General features: G+C 32.1%; 1 long non-coding RNA gene across 1 annotated transcript; it reads right to left on the bottom strand.

Annotated features, from left to right (window-relative positions):
• Positions 1-4,364: 4,364 nt before the first annotated feature.
• On the bottom strand, positions 4,365-5,251 carry LOC132950518 (uncharacterized). Its single transcript, XR_009665214.1, has 2 exons — positions 4,670-5,251; positions 4,365-4,576 (listed from the first exon to the last, which is right to left on the bottom strand). It is a non-coding gene; the product is annotated as an uncharacterized LOC132950518 (long non-coding RNA).
• Positions 5,252-15,941: the final 10,690 nt, after the last annotated feature.

Below are 15,941 nucleotides of genomic sequence, written 5' to 3'. Positions count from 1 at the left end.
ATGCGGAATCAGGGGCTAAAATACCGTGTCCCCTGAAAATCAAAGTGTGTCCCCTGAATGACAAATGTATGTCCCAAGTTATAAAACGTGTTTTTAGTATTTTTAACAATAACAAACATTAAACGTTTAATATTTTAATTTACTAGTTACCTATTCTGTTGACTTAAGTTTACCTACTTATTTTATTTCTATACTATGGACAAGTTTGTTATAAAAAAAAAGAAGAAATGCTAATGGGTCAATTCAAAGTAATTAGGTATCTGCCTTAGTATAAAATAACTAAACAAGAAGGTACATAAAATATTTAAATTATTCTATGCTGTGTCTATTGAAACTTGAAAGACAATATTTTTTACTTTAATATCTACTGAAAAATTAACTAGTAAGATCATCGTAATTTATAGAATATTGTCATAATATTATATAATTAGGTATAGGTACTATTTAATTTTATAAATATGTATTGTTGTTTATTTTAAGTCTAAAATAAGTTAAAATATTAAAAAAAAATGAAAGTACTAAACCGATTATTACTGATTATATAACTACGCCTATGGCCACCACAGGTTAATTTTTGCTATAGAATACTGTCAAAGCCCAAAAGTAACAGTTCAATTAATAGGTGTGTGGTGTGTCCCCTGAAGTCAGATGTATTTTAGGCCCTGTGCGGAATACTGGTACGATCCTCAAGGTAGTCAAAACTTTTATGAAAAAAAATGAATGATATATGAACAATTGTTTTTAATTTAATTTTACCGACAATCGATGGGAAACCACGAGTGACTTTGTGAGTGAAAAGAATCGATTTAATACCTACCAATATGAAATAATTACGGTACGATAAGTATACGATAAGATAGTTAGATACGATAGATATCAATTAATCAATAAATGTCATGAACTATTATATACCAATATTAAGTTCTCACTATACTTCACATTATTTCACATTCATTCGCAATAGTGGATTGAGTACTTACTATTTTTCACTAACAAAAATTATACCCAATACGTGTCATATAATGGACAATTTTAAAAGTCAAAGAGACAGTGAGTTAATAATACATAAGAAATATTCTTATATGGTTTTGAGGAAGAATGAAAATTGTATAATTCGGAAACGCACACAACACATACATTTTAAATTTCCGGGAAAAGTAACAACTAATTTGATAAAACTGGTACGTTAAAATGCTATTTTATTATCATACATTTTTATTTATGCATTTTCGGAACTCACTTAAATTCCAGTACATAAATTATTCAAATTAAATTCCATATAACACAGTTAACAACAAAATAGAGGAGATAATTGTTGTTAAGTAAAATTTTGAAAAGTACCAGTATTCCGTGTTTTTTTTATCTCTTTTGTTATAAACTCTATGAACCATACCATTATTTCGACATTCCAAAAATAGATAGGTAGTCACCATATTTTTTATTTGTTTATTTTACGCAGTAAGACCTTCAGTAAGTTGAAATTCCAACAAAATAATAATTTATATGAAAACAGGAGTATAACACATTTTATGGTCGTTATACTCATTAATATATTAATCTATCGTAAAGTTGGTACCTTACAAAAACAACTTTTAAGTCAGTGGACTAATAATGAGTAATTTATTTTACTAGGTATTATAGTCATTAGTACAACAGTAGGTTAAATTAATTTTTGCCAAACAAATTACATTAGAAAATTCAATAAATGTCAATGACATTTTATTCGTAGGTAGGGTAAAAGGGATTGATAATGTAATACCAGGCTCCTGGTATTTTGTTACAGTAACAGTTGAAGAATATTAAAAATACATGTGCACGATTTTTATTTACAACCATTTAAAGTTAAAACGTTGACAAATTGCATCTAATCGGGCTATCGCTTCGCTCAGAATCTAAAAGACTGCTAGAAAGCCAATAGTAAAATTTAATTTTTACGAGGGTTTGAAGTTATACATTATAGGATGAATTCACCTGTATAAATGAACAAACTCTCGCACAACGATTATTTTATTTTGTTGTTATTCAAAAACTACTATAACCGTAGATACTAAATTTACACCATGTTTATTATATCACTTTATATACTGGATAACTTTTTCAACATAATTTGACTAGTTTTAAGCTGTTTACGGACATTATCAATATTCAATTTTTTTAGTTTTTTGATTCTGAGCGGAGCAATGAATGTATTGATTTTACAATGATGTGTGTTTTTTATTTTTATTATTTTCATTTGTGTCTATCGTCATCTATTAGGACTGTGAAAATGCTAAGATTTTCTTCAACAGCATCTTTTTTGATAGGAAAGTGAATCAAATTGGTGCAATAAGGAGGTCAACATTTAAAATGCTGGTACTCGTGTCGTATATGCTGTCTACCAATAAAATCATATCTACAAAAATCTAAGCATACGTATCGTATGCTATCTACCAAATAAATCATATATAAAAATCTACAAACTTAAGTTACTAACCTGTTCAATGCCTGTTGGTTCACAGTTGTCCTATTTTAAATAGCCTGTTTGTTAACAGTTGTTCACATATTTTTTATTTTTTTACATCTTGTAAAAAACATTCAAATACATTTTTTTTTGGATATTGAAAATCAATTGTCACAGTTTCTTTTTATAAGTACATATTTAAAGTTCAAATCTTGACATAATGCGTAAAAATCTCGAACATGTGCAAATTGTTTTGAGTTAGAAAATTATAAATTTTTTTCTTCTTAAATCTATGATATTAAAATGTAATACAAGATTCCTTATAAGGTTATCTACCTTTATCAAAAAAAAAAAATGTCTAAGAAAGTCAAATTCAATTTTTATGAGCGTTTGAAGTTCAAATTTTAACAACAATATATTGACTTGTATTTTTGTTATTATTTTAGGTATTAAAACCCGTTTTCTATATGAATAAAATAAAATAAAATAGGTACATAACATTTTACATCAGTTTGGTTCCAAAATCCATATACCGCGATGTGTGCACGTTATTTCGTTAGCAGCATGCTCGTCGCTCTCTTATTTAATTGCAGTCTTTTTTTTTTCGTATAAATGGTTAAATATTAAATAACAATTAATTTATCAATTATCGTTAATTCATATTGGCACAGAATATGCGTAAGATTTTAAATTTTATAAATTTTATCTTTTTTTAACATACCTACATTAACGCACATTTTTAACCAAGCCTATACTTTAAAGTTGACAGTCCTAACTCCTAAGCCTGTATAAAATCGAGAAGGAAAATGTGCGTAATTAAACGGGAACCAATTCGGCTCAACTTAATAAAATACCTTTTTTAAACGGGAATCAACTCGGCACCAGCCGAGGAGAGATAAGGCGGAACAAGTCCCGCCCATCTCCTTATTGTGGACCAATGCCATTGTTAATGAATGCAAGCTCTCATGACTTTCTGGTCTATAGGGCATATCAAAGTTCGACAAATTATTGATTTTAATAAACGATGCTGCGGGGGGTTGAGCCACGTGTAAAAACAGTTCGGCTCCCGTGTAATGATGCCACGGGGAAGAAAAAGGATAAATGAAAAGGTAAATTCAAAGCAGAATACATGTTTTCATACGCTTTGTCTCGCGTTTTTTTGGTTTTTATAACTGTCGCTACTTTTTATTATGTTTCATAAACACTAGTATTGTCTACACTCTAAATATTGATCCAAAAATGATTCAATATAATCACCGCGTCATTTATAAACCTTTTTAACAATACATTTATGGACGTAATATTATAGTAAAGTTACAGTTCAAGTTAATATTATAAACATATTATAACTCAGGTTTAGAAAATGTAATAAATATACTAAAATAATCTGTTTCACAAGATTCAGTTGCCTTTCATGACGCGATACTGATCATTAGAAATTAGTATTGCACAAAGTAGAAACGGTTTCTAAATGACCGATAACACATTTTGATTTATAAGTTATGCTGAAACAAGTGTACACACATTCAGAACTTGTTTAATTTGATGCATCAGTCATGGTTGATTAAGAGTTTAACTGACGCCGAAGTTTTGAGCTTTAAGCTCACCAATGACATACTGACCGACCAATGTGTTTCGTCATTTCATGTGCCTATGTCATTGTCCTATTGTAAATATTACTCAGTAGAAAGTATAGGCAGGTTCGCTGAGCAAGTTCTGTGAGTGCTAGTGTTTGCCATATTTTCTAATGGCGTGCGGGGCATTGAGGACGTAATTAAAATCTCTGGAATTTATATAGACCTCGAAAAAGAGTTCACTTAATATGCCTTATCATACATCAATGTATTACAGTGTAGGTATATAGTATAATATTGATCTGGCTCGATCAACATTATTCATTTAAAATCATTTTATGCTTGAAATATATTGAGTATTATTATTCGTGTTTATTTAATTTCAACAAATACAAATTATATAATATTATTACAAAATATGAGTACATGACGATCTATTGAGTTGAATATTTCCATTTTTGGTACAATTCATACCATTTTTGGTTTATATTACAGATTCGGTATTCAGCCATGCGTAGCAGATATGCAGGTGCATTTTCTCATTAGGGTGGAGGAACATTATCTGTAGATATTGAAAATGAACATATATATTTTTGATTTTTAAAATTTCTAAGATAGTATAAACTTTAATACAACAGTAGTTTTTAAAACTCACCTCTACAACATTCGCATTTTTTGGTTAAACCTGTACTAGATATTCTACAACGCCATTGGTCCGTTTGTTGAAAAAACCTGCATTTCGTTTGACACTTAAGTTTGCAAGTAGCGATATCGCCATCTCCATCTGAAGCCTTAACCCAGGGAATCGTGCATTTTTTGTCTCTACTGTCATCACGAGAATTATACGGTCCGGGAGTATCAGTGCAATTCACATACGCCAACGTAAATAAAATTAAAAAAATTAATTCGGGATTATTTATGAGATACATTTCACTTATTTGTTTTGAGTAATAGATACTTAAACTGTTTTATTTTAAATAAAAATTAGTAGATAATTAATTTAGTACCTAGATAATAGTATTAAAAAACCATATGTACTGTTAATAGTAATGAATATAATGACTGGCTACTGCGTGCTCAGTTTTATACCGTTCAATTAAAGTGAGTAAGTACACAAAGATTCCCAAATTTTTTATTTTTATGATGATTTACTATTGTTTTGACAATTACAATGAAAAAATAAACAAATTTTTACATTTTATTGGTCTATAATAATAGGTATTTATTGTTCATTCGAGCAAGAAATTAAATAATAAATTGTATAACATTTGTTTTATGTCATGACATTTATAGCGAATATTATGTTGTTTTAGATGTTTTTGGTGCAACGTATTTATTTATTTTCGTACAGTAAATAATTGTAATCAATCATAAAAGTGTTAAACTGAAAAATATATTTTAATATTTATTTAATATTTGTAGGACAAAGCTCTTTTATAGGTATTTTAATAAATTATAATAGTTGTAAATTTTAATAATATCGTTGTCTAGGTTCATTTCATCAAAAAGACGAATTATTGTATAACCTAGTTGTAAAATCATAAAATTATCAATTATAATAATAAATGTTCAACAATTTAATACAAGGGTCCTCGCTTCTCATAAGTGGTTCCATACCATTTAAAAACAGCAAAATACAAAAATACGGTAAACGGAAAACTGGTACCTACGGTGTTTATAGTTTATACATGCGGAATCAGGGGCTAAAATACCGTGTCCCCTGAAAATCAAAGTGTGTCCCCTGAATGACAAATGTATGTCCCAAGTTATAAAACGTGTTTTTAGTATTTTTAACAATAACAAACATTAAACGTTTAATATTTTAATTTACTAGTTACCTATTCTGTTGACTTAAGTTTACCTACTTATTTTATTTCTATATTATGGACAAGTTTGTTATAAAAAAAAAGAAGAAATGCTAATGGGTCAATTTAAAGTAATTAGGTATCTGCCTTAGTATAAAATAACTAAACAAGAAGGTACATAAAATATTTAAATTATTCTATGCTGTGTCTATTGAAACTTGAAAGACAATATTTTTTACTTTAATATCTACTGAAAAATTAACTAGTAAGATCATCGTAATTTATAGAATATTGTCATAATATTATATAATTAGGTATAGGTACTATTTAATTTTATAAATATGTATTGTTGTTTATTTTAAGTCTAAAATAAGTTAAAATATTAAAAAAAAATGAAAGTACTAAACCGATTATTACTGATTATATAACTACGCCTATGGCCACCACAGGTTAATTTTTGCTATAGAATACTGTCAAAGCCCAAAAGTAACAGTTCAATTAATAGGTGTGTGGTGTGTCCCCTGAAGTCAGATGTATTTTAGGCCCTGTGCGGAATACTGGTACGATCCTCAAGGTAGTCAAAACTTTTATGAAAAAAAATGAATGATATATGAACAATTGTTTTTAATTTAATTTTACCGACAATCGATGGGAAACCACGAGTGACTTTGTGAGTGAAAAGAATCGATTTAATACCTACCAATATGAAATAATTACGGTACGATAAGTATACGATAAGATACTTAGATACGATAGATATCAATTTATTTATTTATTTATTTATTTATTTATTTAACGCCAAGCGGCAATTTATAGATACATTGTAAAATTAGTAGATTAACATGAAGTGATAATAATGAAATAAAATACATGGAAAATATAGTTATAATTATAGACTTAAGTTTAAACTTATACTAAACAGCGTTCAGCTAGAAGAGTACATGCTAAGGTGAAATAAACTAAAGATAAAAACATTCAGTAGAGATAAACAATAATATAGTCAGCCAAAGATCAGGAGCTATTAAGTAGGCGGAGCATTCTATCTAATGGATTATTAGAGGAGTAGTTAGTACGGTGAGAGGAGACAAGGTATAAAGAGTGATTTCTAGTGAAATGCACAGGAACGCGGAAAGAGATTGAGGACAGAAGGTTAGGGGCATCTATTGAGCCGTTGAGGAGGGAGGTGATGAATGAGAGGTCAGCATCGACACGGCGAGATGCGAGAGTAGGGATATTTAAGGAAGTTCTAACTGGTAGGTAATCATGGGGTGGGTGAGCAATATTGAGTATAAAGGCGGCGTAGGAAAGGAAGCGGTTTTGGACACGCTCTAAACGTAATTGGTCCTTGGCTAGATATGGGTACCATACAACTGAGCCATATTCTAAGACAGAGCAGACAAGGGAAAAATAGAGGGAGCGAAGACAAGTAGCGGACGTGAAAAGGCTAGTGTTGCGCTTTAAGAACCCCAGAGTCTTTAACGCTCTACCAACCGTAACATCAATATGGTGTTCAAAAGGAAAGAGAAGGAGTGAGATAGAACCCAAGATCTTTGACAGTGGATACACGTTTGAGAGTAGAGCCATTAAGGGAATAAGGATGTATTATGCAAGTACGTTTTCTATGAAAAGACATAACATGACACTTGTTGAGGTTGGGCGTTAGGCCAATACGCTGGGCCCAGAGAGAGAAAGTATTGAGATCTGATTGAAGTTGAAGACTGTCAGACGGAGATGTAATTTTTGAGAAAAATTTAATATCGTCGGCAAACAGAAGAACTTTAGAGGATGAAATGTACCTGTTAATTGAGTTAACGAAAAGGATGAACAGAAGAGGACTGAGATGCCCTCCTTGGGGGACCCCAGAGGGAGTAATAAATAAGTCAGAGTCAACGCCGTGAACTCTTACGAATTGCTTTCTTTGACTTAAATAAGATTGGAGCCATGAGAGTAAAGGATTACCGACACCAAGTGAATCCAATTCAGAGATAAGGCGGCTATGAATGACAGTGTCGAAGGCTTTATTAAAGTCCGTGAACACAGCATCAACTTGACAATCAGATTCAAAGCTTTTTAAAATATATGATGTGAAAGATAGGCTGCAAGTAACAGTAGATTTCCCACTACGGAAACCATGCAGCTCATCCATTAGAATATGGTTAAGACTTCTTTTGATTGAGGAGTAGACGATGGACTCAAATAGTTTAGAAATGTGTGGTAGGATGGAAATAGGTCTGTAATTAGAAACGAGCGAGGGATCTCCAGATTTAAAAACAGGGGTGACAGAACATGTTTTCCAAGCAGCTGGAAAGATACCCTCATCAAGAGATAGCCTAAAGAGTAGGAATAAAGGATAACAATAGAATCTTGACAATTAAAAAGTAAACGTGCTGAAATCCCGTCAGGGCCATTAGAATTGGTGTTTTTTAAAGAGTTGAGTGCAAGTTGTACATCGTTGAGGGAGAAGTGACAATTAGAAGGAAGTTCATATGGAATAGTATTAATATTAGAAATATTGACGGGTGGAGAAATAGAGTTGTTATACATAGAATAAAAGTACTTAGAGAATAGGTTAGCCGAACCAAGAGGAGTATCAACCTTATCATTGTTCCAAAATAGTGTGGCGGGTATAGTGTTTTTCTGTTATTCTGTTAATTCAATTTTTATGAGCGTTTGAAGTTCAAATTTTAACAACAATATATTTACTTGTATTTTTGTTATTATTTTAGGTATTAAAACCCGTTTTCTATATGAATAAAATAAAATAAAATAGGTACATAACATTTTACATCAGTTTGGTTCCAAAATCCATATACCGCGATGTGTGCACGTTATTTCGTTAGCAGCATGCTCGTCGCTCTCTTATTTAATTGCAGTCTTTTTTTTTTCGTATAAATGGTTAAATATTAAATAACAATTAATTTATCAATTATCGTTAATTCATATTGGCACAGAATATGCTCAAGATTTTAAATTTTATATATTTTATCTTTTTTTAACATACCTACATTAACGCACATTTTTAACCAAGCCTATACTTTAAAGTTGACAGTCCTAACTCCTAAGCCTGTATAAAATCGAGAAGGAAAATGTGCGTAATTAAACGGGAACCAATTCGGCTCAACTTAATAAAATACCTTTTTTAAACGGGAATCAACTCGGCACCAGCCGAGGAGAGATAGGGCGGAACAAGTCCCGCCCATCTCCTTATTGTGGACCAATGCCATTGTTAATGCATGCAAGCTCTCATGACTTTCTGGTCTATAGGGCATATCAAAGTTCGACAAATTATTGATTTTAATAAACGATGCTGCGGGGGGTTGAGCCACGTGTAAAAACAGTTCGGCCCCCGTGTAATGATGCCACGGGGAAGAAAAAGGATAAATGAAAAGGTAAATTCAAAGCAGAATACATGTTTTCATACGCTTTGTCTCGCGTTTTTTTGGTTTTTATAACTGTCGCTACTTTTTATTATGTTTCATAAACACTAGTGTTGTCTACACTCTAAATATTGATCCAAAAATGGTTCAATATAATCACTGCGTCATTTATAAACCTTTTTAACAATACATTTATGGACGTTATATTATAGTAAAGTTACAGTTCAAGTTAAAATTATAAACATATTATAACTCAGGTTTAGAAAATGTAATAAATATACTAAAATAATCTGTTTCACAAGATTCAGTTGCCTTTCATGACGCGATACTGATCATTAGAAATTAGTATTGCACAATGTAGAAACGGTTTCTAAATGACCGATAACACATTTTGATTTATAAGTTATGCTGAAACAAGTGTACACACATTCAGAACTTGTTTAATTTGATGCATCAGTCATGGTTGATTAAGAGTTTAACTGACGCCGAAGTTTTGAGCTTTAAGCTCACCAATGACATACCGACCGACCAATGTGTTTCGTCATTTCATGTGCCTATGTCATTGTCCTATTGTAAATATCACTCAGTAGAAAGTATAGGCAGGTTCGCTGAGCAAGTTCTGTGAGTGCTAGTGTGTCGATGGCCGATGGCTGGGTGGGTCTAACCAGATAATATAAACCTATATTAAAGTATATATATGAAATCATTTGTTGAATGTTAACAACACACCCTGTATTATGTAGATTATAAGCAAATTATTCATACTGTAGTACAGCAGACGCTGAATAGGCATTTTATATTTCTATAGCATATTCGTTCTATGTAGTAGCCTGTAGGACGATTAGTCGTTGCTTTATATTACGCCTCGGAGCACTATAGTTAGGTTATTATATAAATTATATGAAATTATTAATAAGGTACAATACCTAAAAATTTTGCTCTTGTAAATTGTATAATGTATAATTAATAAACACTAAAATGCAATAATAATAAAACAAAAAATTTAAAAAATATAAAATAGGTGATAAAATATATATATGTTTTTGTGTGCGTGTGATTGTCACGGGTGGTCGGTGACAAATTAATTAATTATACGGTCCGGGAGTATCAGTTCACATACGCCAATGTAAATAAAATTAAAAAAATTAATTCGGGATTATTTATGAGATACATTTCACCTATTTGTTTTGAGTAATAGATACTTAAACTGTTTATTTAAAGTAAAAATTAGTAGATAATTAATTTAGTACCTAGATGATAGTAATAAAAAAGTAATGTTAATAGTAATAAATTTAATTACTGGCTACTGCGTGCTCACTGCTCAGTTGTATACCGTGCAATTAAAGCGAGTAAGTAGGTACACAAAGATTTCCAATTTTTTTATTTTTATGATGATTTACTATTGTTTTGACATTTACAATGAAAAAATAAACAAATTTTAAATTTTTACTTGTCTACAATTGTTCATTCGAGCAAGAAACTAAATAATAAATTGTATAACATTAAACATTTGTTTTATACCATGAAATTTATAGCGAATATTATGTTGTTTTAGATGTTTTTGGTGCAACGTATTTATTTATTTTCGTACAGTAAATAATTGTAATCAATCATAAAAGTGTTAAACTGAAAAATATATTTTAATATTTATTTAATATTTGTAGGACAAAGCTCTTTATGGGTATTTTATTTTTGTGTATGTCATCACTCATCACCTCTTAGGACAGTAAAAGTGCTTGCATTTTCTTCAATAGTAACTTTTATGATAGGAAACTGAATCTTGGTTAATACTTTGAGGTGTCAAAAGTAAAAATGTCCCAGTAGTTTTCAAAAGCGATTTGAAAAACAAAAGAAAAATTAAGGGAACCTTTACGCAAAATCTGTTTTTGAGAAAATCGATTTTGGTTTTTGGGGTAACTCTAAAACAAAAGATCGTAGGAACATGAAATTTTGACTGAATGTTTATAATTGCATTTCCTATACACCATAACATTTTCAAAATATTTTGACTTATTTTGAACTGTTTACAGACATTGTCAATTTCCATTTTTTTAAATTTTTTTTTTCTATAAATATCTATACAATTTTATTTGTTGAGTAAAAAAGCTTGAAAATTTAATAGAAGGCTCCTAGGTTATTGTTTCAAAGGCAGATGAAAAAAATTAAAAATCCTTAGTCACAGTTTTTATTTATAAGCATTTAAAGTTCAAATTTTGACAAAATACGGAAAAATCGCGAAAATTAGCAAAATATTTTGAGTTGAGAATTCATAAAAATTTTTCTTTTAAAATCTAAGATTTGAAAATGTGATACAAGATTGTCCATAAGTTTGTCTACTTTTATCAAAAAAAAAAATGTCTACAAGAAAGACAAATTAAATTTTTATGAGCGTTTGAAATAGATATTTTTACAACATTTGATATTCACTCGATTTCTCATGTAACAATTTTCTTATTTTATTGTAATTAAAAAACGAATGACTGTAGATACTTGAAAATTTCACTGTATGTTTATATTAGCATTTTCTATACACGATAAAATTTTGAAAATATTTTGACTCTTTTTGAGCTGTTTACGGATATTGTCAGTTTTAAATTTTTTAGTTTTTTTTCTATAAATATCAATAAAATTTTATTTGTTGGGTAAAAAAACGTAAGAATTTAATATTAGGCTCCTATATCTTAAATCGTGATCGGTACTCGGTACACAGCTATGAGTAGTGGGCGCGGCTTAAACGTCGCGTGCTTGCGGATCGCAAAAACACCTAACAGCGCATTCTCTTGGCCATTTCACAGTTTCGTTTACCCGTGTGGCGTCCTTTTGATACAAATTACTACCGTTTAATGTCATCGTACAAGTACCCCGTGGATGTTTTGGAGGACACTAAATTAATTACGCACAGTTTGAGGAAGAACCTGAAAAAATGGGGAATAAGCTTTTGGAAGGAAGACAGATACTGTGTATGGTGAGAAGCCCAGACAATGTTACACCTGCTAAATTGCAACAAATGTTACATAACAAACTTACAAGTCGCAAAAAACCAAGGCTATAAAAATGCCAGAATTTTTGAGCGATGACATTTAAAAAACACAAATCATACGTCACTTTTAATACCACCCATTGTTATTATTACCAATACCATTATCTACTTAGACACTTAGTAGTTAGTACATTTTTTATGTTTTCATATTTTATATTTTATTTTGTTTGAAATATACCTGTTGATTCTTTTGACTAATTAATATCATGTTGTGTTATCTATCATCTATAGATTGTTTATAATTATCACGGTACATAATATGTAAGGTTTTGTGTCCTTACTTAATAGAATTAGGAATAACTGTGTGTTATAGTATATGAAAACGTATATTTTATAATATGTAAGAAAAACAAACTAACAACGACAAAAACAAAAACTTAATTACATTACTATTAAATTCTTATTATCTAGCTTCCTTTTTTACATCAGTGTGACCACATTAAATTATCTACACATATTTATATATAAAACATATATGTTATCCAAACCTTAGATTTAAAATGAAACATTTTTATGAATTTCTTACTCAAAATAATTTTTACGCATTTTGTAAAATTTAAAATTTAGAAATTTTTAAAAAAAATTGTGCTATAATAACCTCCATGCGTCACGCTGAAAATAAATAAAACCAAATGATTTTTTTACATGAAATATTGGTGTCGAAGAATTATAGTCTAGTTGTTGCATAGATCCCTGTATTATCTTTGCCGTGATCGATGAATGCAGAGGCGTGACAAAAAATAGTATGTGTGGCTCGGGCAGAAAGGCAATTTCAGTCTTGGGCGAAATGCGTCGCTCACCTGCAACTCGTGACGCATACGTCGCCCGCGACTGAATTAGCACACATCCCGCCCTTGCCACACAATATACTATTTCAACTGCTATAGTAACAATATATTAGGAGCCTTGTATATTATGTTCACAGCTAGGATCTATGCAACTACCAGACTATTCTACGAAAACAATATTTCATGAAAGAAACGATACGATTTTATTTATTTTAAGTGTCATGCATGGAGGTTATAATATGAATATAAGATGTAACCAAAAGTTAATGTTTTATGAAGACCGTAGTATAGATTTTAGTGTCTGTTTGTTCAGAGAATACGCGTGATATCTGAGCTCAGTACTCTTGGGGATTTCCACTTTACCGCCCGCTGGACAGAAAAACGTCGTTTTCCAAAGCTTCAACAGTCATTGAAAACTAAATTTTCGGTGCACGCGTATTTTATTGACAGTTATAGAAAAAAAAAATTGAAAAAATTTTTAATTTCCGCAAATAGATCCCTTCTCCTACCAGGTCCGGTGGCTTGGTACTATGCAGTATTTGTAAATAAAGATAACATCAAATTCAACGAGTCTATCAGTTAGAGATTGAAAACTATGCGGGTTAATCCCGCAACGAAATGAGCTTATTTTTATAAATTTGTTTTTACTTTATTAATTTTTCGATTAATATGTAATTGTCATATTTGTGTACAACAGCAAGACTTATTCTGAATAAAGTAATTTATATACAGGGTGTTTTTAAAAACACCCCATTTACGTAGAACCTATTATTTTAAATTTTCAATCCTTAGCTTTAAAAGTTGAACATTTTATAAATTTTTAACTACAATATAGTATATTGTGAGGCCAAGGTGGAAAGTGTGACACCCTGGGCCACAGGCGAGGGCCGCATTACTATTATTATCAGTATCACACTTGCTTGCTTTGCTTTGAAGGGGCGGCTATGCCGTTAACTATACCAGGCTTTTGCCTCTACTAGTGGATGAAAATTGGTGGGGGTGATTATTTTAAAATTGTTGGCCTACCCATGATAGTGGGTAAGTTTTGATCCTGTTTTTAGTGGTTGGAGGGGGTGAGTTTTACCTAAGAGTCGGATGTGGGCATGAACAGAGAAGGAGTTTTTGTAGAAGGAGTTTTCAGTATCACACTATCATGACAGTTGCTTTATCACATAATCGTTTGATACGGCACAAACAACCACACTTGAACGGCCGTTCTCACGGCCACTAATCCGATACGTATTACAATGTAACATAACACGAACAAACGTACAATAAGGTAAAAACAATAAGTTTTTCAAGAAGTATTGTCGACGAGTATGACAAGTGAAAATGACATCAACGACTCATAATAGGTTATAGGATTGATGTCATATTCACTCGTCAAAACAAAGCCCTCCGCCAATGAGAACAGCACCCAGAGCGGAAATGAATATATGAAAATTAAAATGCGCTGGAAACCACACTGCCAACGTCTGCCCCAAAACCCCTGAACAAGCTCCGACTTGCTGCAACTGTGGCGGTCCACACACGACAAACTTTCGAGGCTGCCCACAATTCTTGGCCCAAAAACAGCAGGTATCTCCATCACCGAACCAAAACTCCGTCCAACAACAAGCCTCACAACCAATCCCGACCCCTACCTCCCCATCAACAAAACTCTGCAATCAATTACTCCGCAGCAACATCTAAATCAGCGCACACTTCTCTAGTTTCTCCAGTCCCACAATTTAACTTACCAATGATTCTCAACCTGCTCACCAACCTACTGACTGCACTATCTAACAATCAAGATCCGAAAACACTCATAGAAACTACAATTAAAACATTCCTGTCCATACTCTCACCCCAAAATGAATAACTTAAAAATACTATTTTGGAACTCCAACGGTATTAAACACAAACTCAACGAACTACGTTCCCTCGCACTTCTACTTAAATCCGATATAATCTTACTTAACGAAACCCGTCTATCCCCTTCTACCAAACTTCATATTCCTAACTATTTCACTTACAGGAACGATCTGCCACCCATCCGCGGCTCGCCTGCCCACGGTGGCACGGCAGTTCTAATTCACCGACGCATCGTTCACCAACCTACCACCTTTAACACACTCATTCAAACCTCTTCCGTCCTTATCCAAATAAATGGCCTCGAAGTACTTATATCAGCGGTATACAAACCACCCGGCGCCACACTCACGACTCGCGACTTAGACTTGCTAACCAAAAGTGCTGAATGGCAAATTTCGGCAGGTGATTTCAACGCCAAACGCCCTCTGTGGTTTAGCCACTCAACAAACGCTGCCGGCCGCGTCCTCTTTGACCACGTTCAACAATCGGACTATACCATTACAGCTCCCTCATCCCCCACACACTTCCCGACAAACTCTCGATACAGACCCGACATAATCGACATTGCTCTCGTTCGTTTACCATACCCTACCCAAATCGACAACCTCAACGAACTATCTTCTGACCACAACCCTATTCTTCTGGAGACCATGTGTACTCCGGTATCATCGTCCCCTCCAATTACTAACCGCTTCATAAACTGGACAAAATACAAAACAATCCTCTCAAACTTGCCTAACCTAACCGAACGTCCGACCAAAAACAGTCAGTCAATCGACAGTCTAACTAAAAACCTACAACACGCGATCGCAGCTAGCGTATTTACCCCTAGACATAAAAACTCATCCTTCCAATTACCCGACTACATAAAACTAGTAATAACGGAAAAAAATCAACTACGTCGTCAATGGCAGAGAAACCGTGACCCGACTACCAAACGTCAACTTAACGCCAAAATCTCGCTAATCAGAATCTTACTCGAAACTTACAAAACTGACCAGTGGGACATTTTTCTTAACTCACTTGACCACCAAGACGGTTCCATATACGAACTAAACAAATG

The sequence above is a fragment of the Metopolophium dirhodum genome, chromosome 8 (genome assembly GCF_019925205.1).
Source record: "Metopolophium dirhodum isolate CAU chromosome 8, ASM1992520v1, whole genome shotgun sequence".
In the NCBI taxonomy this organism is placed as follows: domain Eukaryota; kingdom Metazoa; phylum Arthropoda; class Insecta; order Hemiptera; family Aphididae; genus Metopolophium; species Metopolophium dirhodum.
Note: the sequence above shows the minus strand (reverse complement) of the source record. Positions and strands in the feature narration are given on the sequence as shown.